Source organism: Bufo gargarizans, chromosome 8, assembly GCF_014858855.1.
Source record: "Bufo gargarizans isolate SCDJY-AF-19 chromosome 8, ASM1485885v1, whole genome shotgun sequence".
Classification (NCBI taxonomy): domain Eukaryota; kingdom Metazoa; phylum Chordata; class Amphibia; order Anura; family Bufonidae; genus Bufo; species Bufo gargarizans.
In genome coordinates, this window is record NC_058087.1 from 66,574,057 (window position 1) to 66,590,703 (window position 16,647).

Genomic DNA, 16,647 nt, shown 5'->3' on the forward strand with positions numbered 1-16,647 from the left:
TTCAAACGGAGGATCATTGGCTCCTGTGGATAGAGCAGAGCAGTCCCTTTAAGAATCTTCCTACTTGGGTCCTAACCCTCCATAAAAAAAAATCCCATACACCCTCAATAGCCGCTAGCAAAACATTCACTTGGCCAACAGCTATTCATTTTGACTTCCCATGAACATTTGGCCGAGCTTGAGTGAATTTCCAGTGGAGAGAGGGGAATAAGCTGCTACCAGACTCCGAATATGCCAGGGGCTCTATAACGCTATAAAGGGTTTGGACCAGTCTTTCATTTTCCCTCACACTGACTGGGTTCACACCACATTCAGCTTTCCACAAAGCATTCCATTGGGGTTGAGCGAACTTGTGTAGTCAAGTTCGGCGTACAAGGTTCAGGTTATCTAAGAATCCCGTTATGGACTCCACTACCACGGACCATAACTTATGGTCCGTGGTAGGGGAATCCATAATGGAATTCTTAGATAACCCGAACCTTGTACACCGAACTTGAAAACACAAGTTCGCTAAACACTAATAACTTTGAATACCCTGAAATAGTAAATAAACATGTACCACAGTTGATCTAGTCAGTTTAGTGAGGCAGAGTCCAAGGGGTTCATCTTTGTACTCCATTTGACTTAAAGGGATTGTCTCATCACAGACAATGGGGGCACCTATATCGGGAATGGAGCCCCACAAGGTGATGGCTGGATGACTCCAGTCCGGTCACCACCAAGCGCGCTCCCCATAGAAGTGAATGGGAGTGCACTGCGCATGACCAACCACCACTCCCATTCACTTCTATAGCCCGATGGAAATAGCCAAGCCAGCACTCGGCTATTTTCAGCGGCCCCATAGAAAATGAATGGAGGGCAGCTGCGCAGCGTGCCCTCCAACACTTTCGGGGCTCCGTTCTCGATATAGGTGTGGGTCCCAGAGGTGGGACCCACACCTATAAGAAAATGGGGGCATATCCTGTCTGTCATGAGACAACCCCTTTAACAAAGTGAATGGATCCATCACATTATATGTTTAAATGCCATTTTCGGGTATTCAAACCTTGTACCCACAACGGAAAGGCAGGAAGGGAGTTGGGGGAGCGTCAGGAAACCCCCAAACATGTTGTTGGCCTATTCCTCTAAAATCTGTGAGTTTGGCTGACATGAATGGGCACAGTTAGCCTTAGTGGGTCCTTGTGTAATGGCTGGTGGTGGTTTATAAAGGTACTATAACTGTATGATCACACATTTTCTATTATATCTACTACTTGAACTACTATATTTACAAAGTTCAAGGAATTCAAGTAAGGCTACCTTCACACTGGCGCTTTGGTTTCCGTTTGGGAGATCCGTTCAGGGCTCTCACAAGCGGTCCAAAACGGATCAGTTTTGACCTTAATGCATTCTGAATGGATAAGGATCCGCTCAGAATGCATCAGTTCAGTCTCCATTCTGCTTTGGAGACTGTGAGGGGTAGCTTTCTTTCAGGGGATCATCCTCACAGAGACGTCTTCAGGACACTAGGTTTCAGGTCCAAACAGTGCATTTATTGTGGCACACCAGCAAAAACAAAACAATAAACACTCGCCCGCCCAGGCTCTAACTAAACAAAATTCCTGACTCACCTAAGTCACCGTTCACACACACGTGAACCCATGCGGCTTTCTCAGCCAATGTCCCACAGCCTCCTGGCTGTACAGAGCACAGTACGCCCACTGTCTCCAGTCCAGTGTCTCTTGTGGGGGATTGGGGCTCAGTAGTCCGCCTGACTATGGCCCTATGACCCTCCCAGGCGTCACTTTGTCCCCCCAGCTCCAGGCTATCTCCAAGCCTTGTGGTCCCTCAGCCTTGCCCAGCTGAGACCACACTGACAAGGCCTCCAGGCCTGGGAGGTGCTTTATGCCAGCCTGAGTACCTCCAGCTGGTCTCACCTGTGGTGGAATAAGGGGTGTGGACCGCACTAGCCACCCCTTCCTTGCCTCTAACCTGTGTGAGACCTGTCACTGTCTCACAAGGCGGACACCAAAACGCGAGTGTTAAAGAAGCCTAATAGAGGCGAGAATTTATCAAAACTGGTGCAAAGGGAAACTATGCCCCTAGCTACCAATCAAATTGAGCCTTCTATTTTCCAAAGGAGCTGTGAAAAATGAAAGGTGAAATCTGATTGGTTGCTATGGACAACTAAGCCAGTTTCCCTTTGATAAATCTCCCCTTGAGTTGTAACTAGTCTGCACTCTGCTTTTGTCTTTCAAAGGTGAGGTTGAAGACCCCGAAGCCCTGCAGATGATTTGGCCAGTCACCATTAGATCCTGCGTCCAGTACTCCAGGAGTTATGAACATTCAGGTCCAGCTTCATGTTATTTGACTGTAGGATACAAGAGGTCCACACAAATGTCAGAGGAAATGAGGATGTCCTGGTAGCAGTAAGCTGGTGGACCAGAAGCAAAGCAGAACACTTCTCTGTACACTTTACATGCAGTGCACACTTCAGGATTTTGGGGGCCATTCAAGGGGTACTACTGTACTTAGTGGTAGTAGGGCATCTGATAGTTCCTAATTTATGGAGGTCTGTCTCCATGTGAAAGTTTCATTTGAGGTTTGCTGTTATGTTGTGATTTTGAGCCTTCTATAATGCAGACCTGCCAGCATACAATGGATGATACAACCTGATCCACATGGATCTGTTTCCACGTAACCTAAAGTAGTTCTTTGTTTCACGCTGTGCAGTTTTACATTCATTGTTCACAGTTTATATTGTGTCATCGCCTTTTACATGACCATTCAAGGATTCAGTGGAAGGTGTGGCGAAGACTGCCGACGACTTGACATTAGCTCTTATACTAACTTGTCAGTTCTTGTCGAGGGATCAGCAACCGCCAGCTGTTCTGAAGCTACAACTCCCAGCCAGCACCATTCACTTCTATGGGAGTTATAAGACCAGGTAAGCCAAGTGTGCATGCTGGGAGTTGTAGTTTCACAGCAGCTGGAGTGCCAAAGGTTGCGGATCTCTGTCCTTGTCTAAAGAAATAATTTTAACAAAAGGATCCGGCACCCCTCCTGCCATGTCTGTCTTAGAAATACATGTATTTCCTATGAATTAACAACTCGAGGTCATCTTAGAACTCGGCATTGTGCTATTCCTCTGTTATTCTTCCTGGAAACGTGTGACTACATTATAAACTGTTTGACACTGTTCCATCAGTGCTGACACGCTGAATAGGCATACCTTTCCAGGAAGAATAACAGAGGAAAGACACAAGGCAGAGCGCTAAGAAAAGATGCTCCAGCACTTGTAAATACTTCCAGTCCCCATACAATAGCATGGAGAGTTGACAGGTCCTCTTCAGCTTGTCCGTTTTCTAAACCATGAACAAGTTATCTTCTGTTGAATTTTTTAAAATAAAGTTATTGCAGTAAATTGTGTTGTCCGACCCTTTGTGTTTCCCCGCTAAGATGGTGTTGCTGTAACGTATCTGCCCCCATGTTGTTTAGAGAGGTCAGAAAACAACATTGCTTACCGGTAATCGTTTTTCTCGATACCCATGACGGCACCCCATGCGACCAGGGACCTCCCATCCGGGACAGGAGACCTGAGAAGGTAAAAGGTTCACACCCCCACCAAGCACCAGTGATAGTAATAAACAGTACTCCGGAGGTGAACACACTTAAGAAAAGAGAGAGAGAGCTCCAATACGGTAAATTATATCTCTTCTGATTTAGACTGTTCATCAGGGAAATTCCCTAAGAACTTTACCGAGGAGTAGAAGGCTACTCCGTAGTAAACCTATTAAGGTAAAACAAATTATATACAGTACAGACCAAAAGTTTGGACACACCTTCCCATTCAAAGAGTTTTCTTTATTTTCATGACTATGAAAATTGTAGATTCACACTGAAGGCATCAAAACTATGAATTAACACACGTGGAATTATATACATAACAAAAAAGTGTGAAACAACTGAAAATGTCATATTCTAGGTTCTTCAAAGTAGTCATCTTTTGCTTTGATTACTGCTTTGCACACTCTTGGCATTCTCTTGATGAGCTTCAAGAGGTAGTCACCTGAAATGGTCTTCCAACAGTCTTGGAGTTCCCAGAGATGCTTAGCACTTGTTGGCCCTTTTGCCATCACTCTGCGGTCCAGCTCATCCCAAACCATCTCGATTGGGTTCAGGTCTGGTGACTGTGGAGGCCAGGTCATCTGGCGCAGCACCCCATCACTCTCCTTCATGGTTAAATAGCCCTTACACAGCCTGGAGGTGTGTTTGGGGTCATTGTCCTGTTGAAAAATAAATGATGGTCCAACAAAACGCAAACCAGATGGAATAGCATGCCGCTGCAAGATGCTGTGGTAGCCATGCTGGTTCAGTAAGCCTTCAATTTTGACTAAATCCCCAACAGTGTCACCAGCAAAGCACCCCCACACCATTACACCTCCTCCTCCATGCTTCACGGTGGGAACCAGGCATGTAGAGTCCATCCGTTCACCTTTTCTGCGTCGCACAAAGACACGGTGGTTGGAACCAAAGATCTCAAATTTGGACTCATCAGACCAAAGCACAGATTTCCACTGGTCTAATGTCCATTCCTTGTGTTCTTTAGCCCAAACAAGTCTCTTCTGCTTGTTGCCTGTCCTTAGCAGTGGTTTCCTAGCAGATATTCTACCATGAAGGCCTGATTCACAGAGTCTCCTCTTAACAGTTGTTCTAGAGATGTGTCTGCTACTAGAACTCTGTGTGGCATTGACCTGGTCTCTAATCTCAGCTGCTGTTAACCTGCGATTTCTGAGGCTGGTGACTCGGATGAACTTATCCTCCGCGGCAGAGGTGACTCTTGGTCTTCCTTTCCTGGGGCGGTCCACATGTGAGCAAGTTTCTTTGTAGCGCTTGATGTTTTTCGTGACTGCACTTGGGGACACTTTCAAAGTTTTCCCAGTTTTTAGGACTGACTGACCTTCATTTCTTAAAGTAATGATGGCCACTCGTGTTTCTTTACTTAGCTGCTTTTTTCTTGCCATAATACAAATTCTAACAGTCTATTCAGTAGGACTATCAGCTGTGTATCCACCTGACTTCTCCACAACGCAACTGATGGTCCCAACCCCATTTATAAGGCAAGAAATCCCACTTATTAAACCTGACAGGGCACACCTGTGAAGTGAAAACCATTTCAGGTGACTACCTCTTGAAGCTCATCAAGAGAATGCCAAGAGTGTGCAAAGCAGTAATCAAAGCAAAAGGTGGCTACTTTGAAGAACCTAGAATATGACATATTATTAGTTGTTTCACACTTTTTTGTTATGTATATAATTCCACATGTGTTAATTCATAGTTTTGATGCCTTCAGTGTGAATCCACAATTTTCATAGTCATGAAAATAAAGAAAACTCTTTGAATGAGAAGGTGTGTCTGTACTGTGTATATATATATTGCCCTGACTTCACCCCCCCTTGACTTTTTTCGTGTTTTCAACCTGAAATTAACATGGATTGTTTGAAGATTTGCATAATTTCATTTACAGGACATGCCCACAACTTTTAAGATTTCTTTCTTTTTTTTTTTTTTCTTGTGAAGCAAACAACAAATAGGACAAAATAACTGAAAAAGTCAATGTGCTTAACTATTCACCCCCTAAAGTCACCTTTGTAGAACCACCTTTTGCGGCAATCACAACTCCAAGTCACTTTAGATTAGTCTCTATGAGCTTGCCACATCTTAGGCTGCATTCACACGTCCGTGGAACGAGGTCCGTGTGATACCGGCCTGGATTTCTTCAGAGTGCAGGAGCGCACGGAGTCATTGGTTGCTATGAGTGTGCAAAGCAGTAATCAAAGCAAAAAGGTGGCTACTTTGAAGAACCTAGAATATGACATGTTTTCAGTTGTTTCACACTTTTTTGTCATGTATATAATTCCACGTGTTAATTCATAGTTTTGATGCCTTCAGTGTGAATCTACAATTTTCATAGTCATGAAAATAAAGAAAACTCTTTGAATGAGAAGGTGTGTCCAAACTTTTGGTCTGTACTAAAATAATATATATATATATATATATATATATATATATATATATACTATATATATATATACACACACACACACACATACACACACATACACTCACCTAAAGAATTATTAGGAACACCATACTAATACGGTGTTGGACCCCCTTTTGCCTTTAGAACTGCCTTAATTCTATGTGGCATTGATTAAACAAGGTGCTGATAGCATTCTTTAGAAATGTTGGCCCATATTGATAGGATAGCATCTTGCAGTTGATGGAGATTTGAGGGATGCACATCCAGGGCACGAAGCTCCCGTTCCACCACATCCCAAAGATGCTCTATTGGGTTGAGATCTGGTGACTGTGGGGGCCATTTTAGTACAGTGAACTCATTGTCATGTTCAAGAAACCAATTTGAAATGATTAGAGTTTTGTGACATGGTGCATTATCCTGCTGGGAGTAGCCATCAGGGGATGGGTACATGGTGGTCATGAAGGGATGGATATGGTCAGAAACAGGGGTCAAGTCCTGGGAAAAAAAGTGTGGGAACTCACCCAAGAACCACTGCAAACCCCCCCCCCCCCCTCCAAAAAATAAAAAAGCACAGAAAATCTAGCATGCTGTAATTTGTGTCGCTGCGGACAAAAAAAAAAAAACACTTTTAGAAAAGTTTGTGGGATTCGATCTCATGACCTCTACACATCAGAGATAAGGCATATGCCCTCACAGCCTATAAAGCTATCTAGCTAGTTACTTAAAAAAAAAAAGACTACTATACCTAGTGCTACTGATACCTAGGTACAACCATACACATGACAGCTGCCCACTGTGTATGGATGTAGCAGAGCTGGGTGTGTTGGGGCAGCTGTCATGTGTATGGTTGTACACTAGGTATCAGTAAACTAGGTATCAGTAGAAGTCTTATATATATATTTTTTTTTTTTTCATGGCTGTGAGGGTAAATGCCTTCTTCTGATGTGTAGAGGTCGTGAGTTCGAATCCCAGGACAAACTTTTCTGAAAGACATTCTAAATGATCTCAGCTGCGAACACTCTGCCCGAAGTGACTGAACAGTGTATCTGGCCGACAGAAGAAGTGAAGGAGATGATGTCAGTAGGGGGCGGGGCGCCATGAGAGGAGTCGCAGGCAGCAGCACAGCACAGACAGCTTCCTCTCAACTGAAGCCGCTCCTCCTCCCTCCCCTTAGCCTGCCCTGCACAGTGCGCTCCGTCTCCCCCTGTGAATCTGATTCAGCCGCGTTCTCCTGGCTTGAGGCTGAAAGGGAACGGCGTTCCTGCCATGAAAAAAGTGCAGGAACGCCATTCCCACGCGTTCCCCCTCCACTCGACCCCTGGTCAGAAACAATGCTCAGGTAGCCCGTGGCATTTAAGGGGCCTAAAGTGTGCCCAGAAAACATCCCCCACACCATTACACCACCGCCTGCACAGTGGTAACAAGGCATGATGGGTACATGTTCTCATTCTGTTTACGCCAAATTCGGACTCTACCATTTGAATGTCTCAACAGAAATCGCCACTCATCAGACCAGGCAACATTTTTCCAGTCTTCAACAGTCCAATTATGGTGTGCTCGTGCAATTCGGGCGGGGCACCGCCTGAAGCACCTTCCTACCAAAGGCGGTATCCGCATGAAGTTGGAGCCTGTAATGCTTTAAGAAAGTAGGGAACTCCACATAGCCGCTCTACAAATTTGAGCTAGAGAGGCATCCGATCAGGTGGAGTGAGCTCCAAACCCTGAAGGGGGAGAGAGACCCTGTGCTAGGTAGGCCTTGGAAATGGCCCTTTTGACCCATCTAGCAATGACTGCCGTGGACACTTTTCGCCCCTTATTCTTACCCCAAAACTGAATAAGGAGGTTTTCTTCTAACCTCCAGGCCGAAGTAGACTCCAGATAAGTTAGCAAACATCTTTTAACGTCAAGGCAATGGTACTCCCTTTCTAAATTATTGGAAGGATTTGTGCAAAAGGATGTAAGGATAAACATCCTGACTTCTGTGGAAGTCCGTAACCACTTTTGGCTGAAAGGACGGGAGTGGCCTGATGATAACCTTGTCATCTAAGATCTGGGCAGTAAAAAGGACATGTTAAAGAAGAACATGTCTATGGGGATCTCTGACAGAGGTTCAAAAGGTTTCTGTGACAGGGCCGTCAAGTCCCAAGGAGGGGACAAAGGTCTTATCGAAGGGCGGACCCTGGAGGCCGCTGATAGAAACCTTTTTACCCAAGGATGAAGGGCCAGCTGCACATGAAAAAAGGAACTCTCAGGATGGAAGCCTTCAGCCCTTTGTCCAGACCAGCTTGTAAAAAGTCTAGGGCTTTTGAAACATCTGGAGGAGAGAAAGGGTCAGGACTGGTACCTAGGAAAGAGGAGAAGACTTCGCAGATCTTATTGTATTTCCTAGCCGTAGTGGATTTCCTACTACCCAAAATGGTGGTAACTACCGACTGGGAAAGACCCAGAATCGGGCCTTGATACAATAGATCCTCCCAAGGAGGCAAAATCCAGGGGGGGGGGGGGCGCTATCGCTAAGTTTAGCAGGTTGGAGTACCAGGATCTTTTCGGCCATACTGGGGCAATCAGGGTAATTATAGCTTTTTCTTCTGGACTTTTTTTTAGGACTTGCGGAATTAGGGAAAAAGGAGGGAAGGCATAACCTTCCTCCTGTGACCAAACCGTCTAGGGCTGTTGGATTGTCCGAACGGTTCAGGGAGAAGAATCTCTCTACTTTTTTGTTCTTCCTGGAGGCAAAGAGGTCTACCGTGGGGAGGCCAAATTTTTGAGCTAACTGGGAGAATACCTCTGGGTTTAGACACCAATCTCCTTGTTTTAGCTGGACGCGGCTCAGAAAATCGGCCACTATGTTCTCCTTCCCTTTTATGTGGGCTGCCGACAGGAACAGATGTTTCTGTTCTGCCAGCTGGAAAATCTACTGACAAAGTTTTGCCAGAGAGGGTACCCTCGTTCCCCCTTGATGGTTGATATATGCGACTGTTGTTGAGTTGTCCAAGTATAGGATTATTTTCTTGTGGGATATGCCCGGAAATACTGATTTTAAACGCCATTTCCACTGCCTTTAGCTCTTTGAAGTTTGAGGTGGCTTTCCTGGTGTTCAAATCCCACCTCCCCTGCCAGCCTTTGTTCTTGGAGTGAGCCCCCCACCTCCATGGGCTGGCATCCGTAGTTATTAGTATCGGATCCTGAAAGGACCAGGGTACTCCTGCCGAAAGATTCTCTGGCACTGTCCACTAAAGGAGAGACATCCTTGCTTCCGAGGATAAATGGAAGGTCCGATCTAACGACTGTTGGCAACCGTCCCATTGATGATGGATGCAGGACTGTAGTTTTCTCGTATGGGCCTGCGCATATGGGACCGCCAGAATTGTTGCTGTCAGGTGGCCCAGTACTGCCATCGCCCTTCTGAAAGAGCAAAGGTAAGACCTGAAGAGATCCCAAACGTGTTCCCTGATGGAAATTATCTTGGTAGATGGAAGGAAAGTTTTTTATACCCGGGAATCTAAGAGGATGCCTAAAAACACACAGGTCTGAGATGGTGACAGGCAAGACTTTTCCCAATTTACTTTCCAGCCTAGGTTCTTTAACAGGGAGCAGGAAACACTGATGTTTTGGTTTAATTTTTCTTTGGGAAATTAACAGGAAATCGGCTAGATATTGCAGTAACGGAACCCCTGACAATCTTAGAAAGGAAGCCACCTCTGCAATCACTTTTGTTAAGATTCTGGGGGCTTGCGAAACCCCAAATGGCAGGGCTTGGTACTGCAGGTACTCCCTGAACCCAAACTGCCGTTCTTAAAATTTTTGGGGAGGACGCATGAATTGGCACATGGTAATATGCGTCCTCTAAGTCCAGAGTCGCCATCCAGCAATCTCTTGATAGAAGTTCTATGGTTGATCTTATGGTCTCCATACGAAACTTCTTGTATTTGAGAAACTTGTTTAGTTTCTTTAGGTTTAGGATTACTCGGAAGGAGCCATTGGGTTTCCTCACAAAAAAAAGTCTGTTTGAACAAATGAATCCCGGGGAAGGGTCAGAAATTCCAGGCGGAAACCTTCTCCAATCTCTCCCCCCCCCCCCCAGGGATCTAACCGTTTTTTGGTTACAGTTTTCCAGGCTGGGAGAAAAAGAGAATCTTTCCCCCACCCGGGACTCTGCGTCATTGTAGCTTGTCCTTAGATCTTGGGTCCTGGTTCTTAAAAAGGAAACCTCCGGATTTCTTAGGAAATCTATCCCTTTCCCTTCTATCGTACTGTCTATCCCTCTGTTTTTTACTCTGGTATTTACGAAAAAAGGGGGGGCGTTGGGGAATCGGAAAGCCCTTCTTTTTATCTGAGGCTCTTTCAAGTATGTCGTCAAGAGATGACCCAAAGAGTCTGTCACCTTCACAAAGGATGGAGCAGAGTCTGGCCTTTGAGCCCTGATCCGCTTTCCAGGACTTCAGCCAGATAGCTCTCCTTGCCGCATTAGACATGGCGGACGATCTGGCCAAATCTAATCATATCCGTGGAGGCATCTGCTAAGAAGTCAGCGGCTTTAGAAAAAGTAGGAAGGGAAGCTAAAAGATCCTCTCTTGGCTTTTTTTCCCCCCGAGATGCTGTTCTAACTGATCTAACCAGATATGCAGTGATCTTGAAACCCAGGAGGCTGCGACTGCTTGTCTCAGGCAAGCAGAGGTCGATTTCCACTCCCGTTTTAAATAAAATATCAGCTTTTTTGTCTAATGGGTCTGACAGGCTACCCAAATCATCAAATGGCAATGCAGATTTCTTAGCGATCTTTGCTACCGGGGCGTCTACTGTAGGGGCCTTGTCCCAAATTACTGCTACTTTTTCTTCAAAGGAATATTTTCTTTTAACTGAATTTGGGATAAAAAATTTCCGGTCAGGATTTTTCCATTCCTTTTTAATTAACGCTTGAAGATTTTCGTGAATGGTGAAGACCCTGTGTTTCCTGGGGCCTAATCCCTGAAAAGCTAGGTCTGCTATTGACTTAGGCTGTTTCACATCCTCAAGTTGCATTGTCGCTCTGACAGCTTTAAGTAGGTCTTGAGTGTCCTCAGGTGGAAACAGGCAACTCCCTGCCTCCTCATCTTCTGATGATGTAGCGTCGTCAGAAAATAACTGACCCGCTTCCCTTTCTTCCACGTCCGAGAGGTCTACATCAGAATCCCTAACATCCGGGGACTTGTCTGGTGACCTAGGGGGGGCCCTTATTAAATGATTTTAAGGAGGCCCTGACCTCAGATCGTATTAAGGACCTCATATTTCTGGAGAGGCTCTAAGACTCTTCCGCCACCAGTTTATCAATACACGGCGTGCATAACGGCTTACAATAAGAAGATGCTAGGGCCACTCTACATCCCGCACACTCTTTATGCTTTGTTTTTGAAGCCGCTTTTTTAGGGGTCTTTGCAACCTAAAACAAGTCAAACAACACCCCATTAATAAAAAAAATAAAAAAAAGGATCAATCTCACCAAGCAGATCTTTGTCCCCACTCCTCAGGACCGGTACCGGACTAGTGGGACTCTGTTTGGCGCGTCCATCTGCTGGCTGTCATCTCTGGAGGAATGGAGCCTCTTCAGCACAGCACTGTGTGCTACATCAGCTGACTGGATTCCCCCGCAGCCCCATTTATATTTAAAAGACACGCCTAGGCTATCCCGGCGCTTTTCCCGGCTTCCGGGTATAAGCCCCGCCCCCTTACACCGCTCGCCGGGGGTGCGGCCATGCGCAGACGCCTCCCTGACGCCCGGCCGCCATCTTGGAACTTGGCAAAACGCCGTACAGCATGAGGGAAGCCGCCTGAGAACGGCCACAGCGGCTCCCTCGGGATCGGCGCCGGAATACAGGGGAAGGCAGGCTTCAGGCAGCAGCTCTCAGAGATTATAGCCGCCTGGGGAAGGCCCCACACCGGATCAGAACCTGGGCCCCCCCCCAGCTGCAGATGAGAATCATCTTCAATCTTCCCAGGAACCTCCTATCCGGAGGACAGGAAGCCTGAACTTGTGCTTGGTGGGGGTGTGAACCTTTTATCTTCTCAGGTTTCCTGTCCCGGATGGGAGGTCCCTGGTCGCATGGGGTGTCATCATGGGTGAGGGGAAAAATACTGTAGTGGGAGCCAGGTTTCCCAAAAGGGGGCTCTAGACCAGTCAATGAACATCAAGCAGGGGGGGGGGGGGGGGTCACACTATTTCTTAGGCTACTTTCACACTAGCAGCAAGACGGATCCGACAGGCTGTTCACCCTGTCGGATCCGTCCTGCTGCTATTTCGCCAGACTGCCGCTCCGTCCCCATTGAGTATTATGGGGACAGGGACGGAGCTCAGGCGCAGCACAGCGAGAGGCCGCTGGACTAAAAGTACTGCACGTCCGACTTTTTAGTCCAGCGACCTCTCACTGCCGTGCTGCGCCGGAGCTCTGCCCCTGTCCTCATTATAGTGGAGCGGCGACAGGGTAAAATAGCGGCAGGACGGATCCGACAGGGTGAACAGCCTGTCGGATCTGTCCTGCCGCTAGTGTGAAGGTACCCTTAGGTTATTGTGTTCATCCATTCCATGCAACAGCAATACTCAAAACAAGAATCTGATTAGGCCCAATAGATCCTACTATAAAGGGGTACAACTGGGGAAATGTGCTCTGCTGATAGGGAAATGCCCTATTAGGGAGGTGTCACACATATATACTGCAAAAACATTGCGATTATTATATGGACATCTTAGAACAATTCTCTTGTAAGAACATCTTTACAAGAATAACATTGAATACTTGAATATAAATATGACAGTTGAAAAACATGTTATGAGTTCCTTCAAGGTGAACTGATTAATCTCACAATATGTTCCGTGGTTGAATTGAACTAACATATCACGTGTGCTACAAAGAGCGTTGTCCTTAAACCAGTAGATGGTAACAGACTGAAGATATCATTTTATTGGCCTAAAAGAACGTCAAGCTTCAACACTACTTATCCCCATTTTTAAATCTCAATTACTAGACTATTATTTTATAATTTATGCTATATGCATCTTTCTTAAGCAAACTTTTTGATATACGCTATTAGTACGAGGTTGGATGCACATTTTTACACTATGTGATCCACCACGTGACATCAGTGGCGTTGCTAGGGCTGGTGTCACCCAGTGCGGTAGAAAATGGTGTCACCCCCGGAAGCAATAATTTTTTAGTCATATAACCAATAATTTAGTTATATAATGATTTAGTTATATAATGTGGTACAATAATTTTGGCTACTTTCACACTAGCGTTCGGGTGTCCGCTTGTGAGCTCCGTTTGAAGGCTCTCACAAGCGGACCCGAACGCATCCGTCCAGCACTAATGCATTCTGAGTGGACGCGGATCCGCTCAGAATGCATCAGTCTGGCAGCGTTCAGCCTCCGCTCCGCTCAGCAGGCGGACACCTGAACGCTGCTTGCAGCGTTCGGGTGTCCGCCTGGCCGTGCGGAGGCAAGCGGATCCGTCCAGACTTACAATGTAAGTCAATGGGGACGGATCCGTTTGAAGATGACACACTGTGGCTCAATCTTCAAACGGATCCGTCCCCCATTGACTTTACATTGAAAGTCTGGACGGATCCGTCTAAGGCCATTTTCACACTTAGAAATATTTTAACAATATAATTTAGACAGATCCGTACTGAACGGAGCCGCCGCCTGCATTATATGAGCGGATCCGTCTGAGACGGATCCGCTCTGAACGCAAGTGTGAAAGTAGCCTAAGTTAATAATAATTTAGTTATATAATGTGGTACATAATGTGGGCAAAATATACCTAATTACATACCATTCCCAATACATAAACGTATTTTTATGTGAAAAATGGCTATTTTTTTTTTAAAGTGATTGACACTTTGGTGCCAGGTGGTGTACCATAATAAAAATGCCAGGGTACACCCCCTGGCACCAAAGAGTATCACTAATAAAAATGTAAAATAGCCTTTTTTCACATAAAAATAAGTTTATTTATTGGGAATGTTATGTAATTAGGTATATTTTGCCCACATTATGTACTGTGGGACTCTGTTTATTATATATAAATATAGGGGACACGTACTGTGCAGTAAAAATATTGCTATTGCCAAAGTCAGGAGGTAGGAGGCTGGCAGCTCCAACAGCCCTCCGATGCGGCGCTTGCAGGAGTGTCACTGTACGGGCCTGCGCACTGGATATTCCGATGCTTCTGCTAGTAATCGGAAAACCAGTGCGCAGGCGCGAACACCCAGATCCTCGGCACAGGCGCAGGATTTGGCCACTGGAGGAGGACGACAAGCTGAAGACACTGGGCGGGCCGCCTGTGTGAGTGAGTCACTGCTGTCACGCGGACGTGACCAGGGCAGGTGCAAGGATTTTTTGGCAACACAAGCGAAGCTACATCTCGGCGACCCCCCCGCCCGCAGCTCACCTGGTCCTGGTTCTGTCTGCAGCAGCTGGCTTCTCCTCTGTGTGGTCCTGGTATCTTCGCTCTGCTTCAATCGCTGGTTTGAGGACTGTACTTTTCGCCCTATAAGATGCACATAGGTTTTAGAGGAGTATAATAAGAAACAATATTTTCCATTATACCTCAGGTCAGACCCCCAATGTTAATCATACCTCAAATCAGCCCCCATATCAGCCGTCAGCCCCCATCTATCATACCCCTCATGTCAGCCATCATGCCCTCATGTCAGCCCCCCCATGTCAGCCGTCAGCACCCCATCCATCATGCCCATGACAGCCGTCATGCCCCATCCATCATGCCCATGTCAGCTGTCAGCCCCCATTCATCATGCCCCCATGTCAGCTGTCAGCCCCCTGTCCATTATGCTCCCTAATGGGGGACAATGTTGGAGTCTGCACCATCAGGTGCGGTGACATGATGACCGACAATGTTGGAGGGGGGTGGCACACTTCTTTTCTTCCCCTCCAGGCTCCATAGCATGGACACGTTGTACATTTTGTCCCCCATCTCTTCTCTCCCCCTCTTTTACAATACAGCCCCCCCCCCCACCCCTCCAATCAACTCAGCAGCTCCTCTGGGCTGAGAATGATCAGTAGTACTGTACCTGATATATCACTGGGGTCTGGCTGGAGTGGGGTCGGGTCCTGGCTCCAGTCTCAGCCTTAAGTTGTCTTCTCCAGTCCAGCAGGGTCGCCCAACAAGTCGTGCCTCAGTGTCACTCTGTGTTCTTCTGCTGCCAGCCTGGAGAGGCAGCTTTACAGGCCACAGCAGAGCAGCTCCACCTCCTCGCCTCCCTCCATCCAGAGTCCTCCAGACAGCTGCACAGGCGCTGCCATCCGCCGCGGCCCCACTGACGGACTCAGTCACGCCTCCTTGGGCCTGAGCACCGCACGGCACACACGTAGGCTGGCACGTAGGCTTACACAATTTAGAGATGGGAAGTTCGGATCTTTTTCATGAATCGGATTTTCGGTTCACTTCCTGAGCCGGCAGAAGCAAGTGAACTGAAGATCAATGCGCATGCGCAGCTCATCGAATCTTCGGTTCACTTGCTGAGTCGGCTCTCAAGTGAACCGAAGGTCTGGAGCCTCTCGCTCCTGGCAAACACAGCTCTGCTGCAGTGAATGCAGTGGAGCAGACTGATGTAATTACACTGTATAGTTATTGCAGGGATTTAGATAATTGTCTAAGAGTTTATTAGTTAAAAGAATCCTGTCACCGAGTCCCTGCCAGGCTTCCTACTCTGCTACAAGCACCCTATACACACACAGTTACACACACAGCTCTGCTACATGCAATCTATACCCCCCTATAGCACCCTATACACACACAGCTCTGCTACATGCAATACACCCCCCCCCCCCCCCTTCCTTGTCAGGAGACAGGGAGCCGCAGAGCAGGGAGCCTGGCAGGGACTCAGTGACACGATTCTTTTAACTAATAAACTACTAAGACGATTCTCTGAGTCCCTGCGACTCCCCCTGTGCTGTGAGTCAGTGCTGGACTGCTGGCTGCCTCTGATTGGTTGGAGGGCGGGGCTAGCTTCCACTCTCTGCTCCTATTACACTGCCTGCTGCTGCCGGCTATCTGACTGAGCTGTTTCACTCGATCAGCTCAGTCAGAATACACATAGTAAGTCAGTCCGGCGGCCGGTGGGGGCGGGTGACACCCCATCAGACTGGTGTCACCCGGTGCGGCCCGCACCCCCCTTGCAACGCCACTGCGTGACATCCACCAATCACACTGGTACTTTCTCTGTATATACATTGTATCTTAATAAAATTCACTTTTACTAAAACTATTGAAGTGTGTCCATACAGTGCCAGAAGTTAGAGTGCCCCCCCCCCCCCCGAATTTTATATATACACTTGTATGTATGTACTGTATATATTCAATATACCACATTTTATAACGACTTTGGGTAGGTTGTGGGGTGTGCACCGATCTATCCTGAGGCATACTGGTGAAGCCACTTATTTTATTCATATTTATATCCAGGTGTCACACAGTTTTGTGCGTGGCAGATTGTGATGCCATTTTATTTTTTTGAGCCAAAGCCAGAAGTGGGATGGAAGGGAATGACTTGCTGCTCGATCTACCTCTGGATTTAGCTCAAGAACTGCCGAAAAAGCAGTGTGTCACGCCACCCTTAGGGTCCATTCACAC

General features: G+C 46.8%; 1 protein-coding gene across 1 annotated transcript in view; it reads left to right on the plus strand.

The window, feature by feature from the left end:
- Window positions 1-3,811, plus strand: part of KANSL1L (KAT8 regulatory NSL complex subunit 1 like) — a 102,152-nt gene extending 98,341 nt beyond the window's left edge. Inside the window, exon 16 of the mRNA XM_044303893.1 lies at window positions 2,240-3,811. The gene's annotated coding sequence lies outside the window, so the exon portion shown is untranslated. The remainder of the gene's footprint in view (window positions 1-2,239) is intronic.
- The last annotated feature ends 12,836 nt before the right edge of the window (window positions 3,812-16,647 follow it).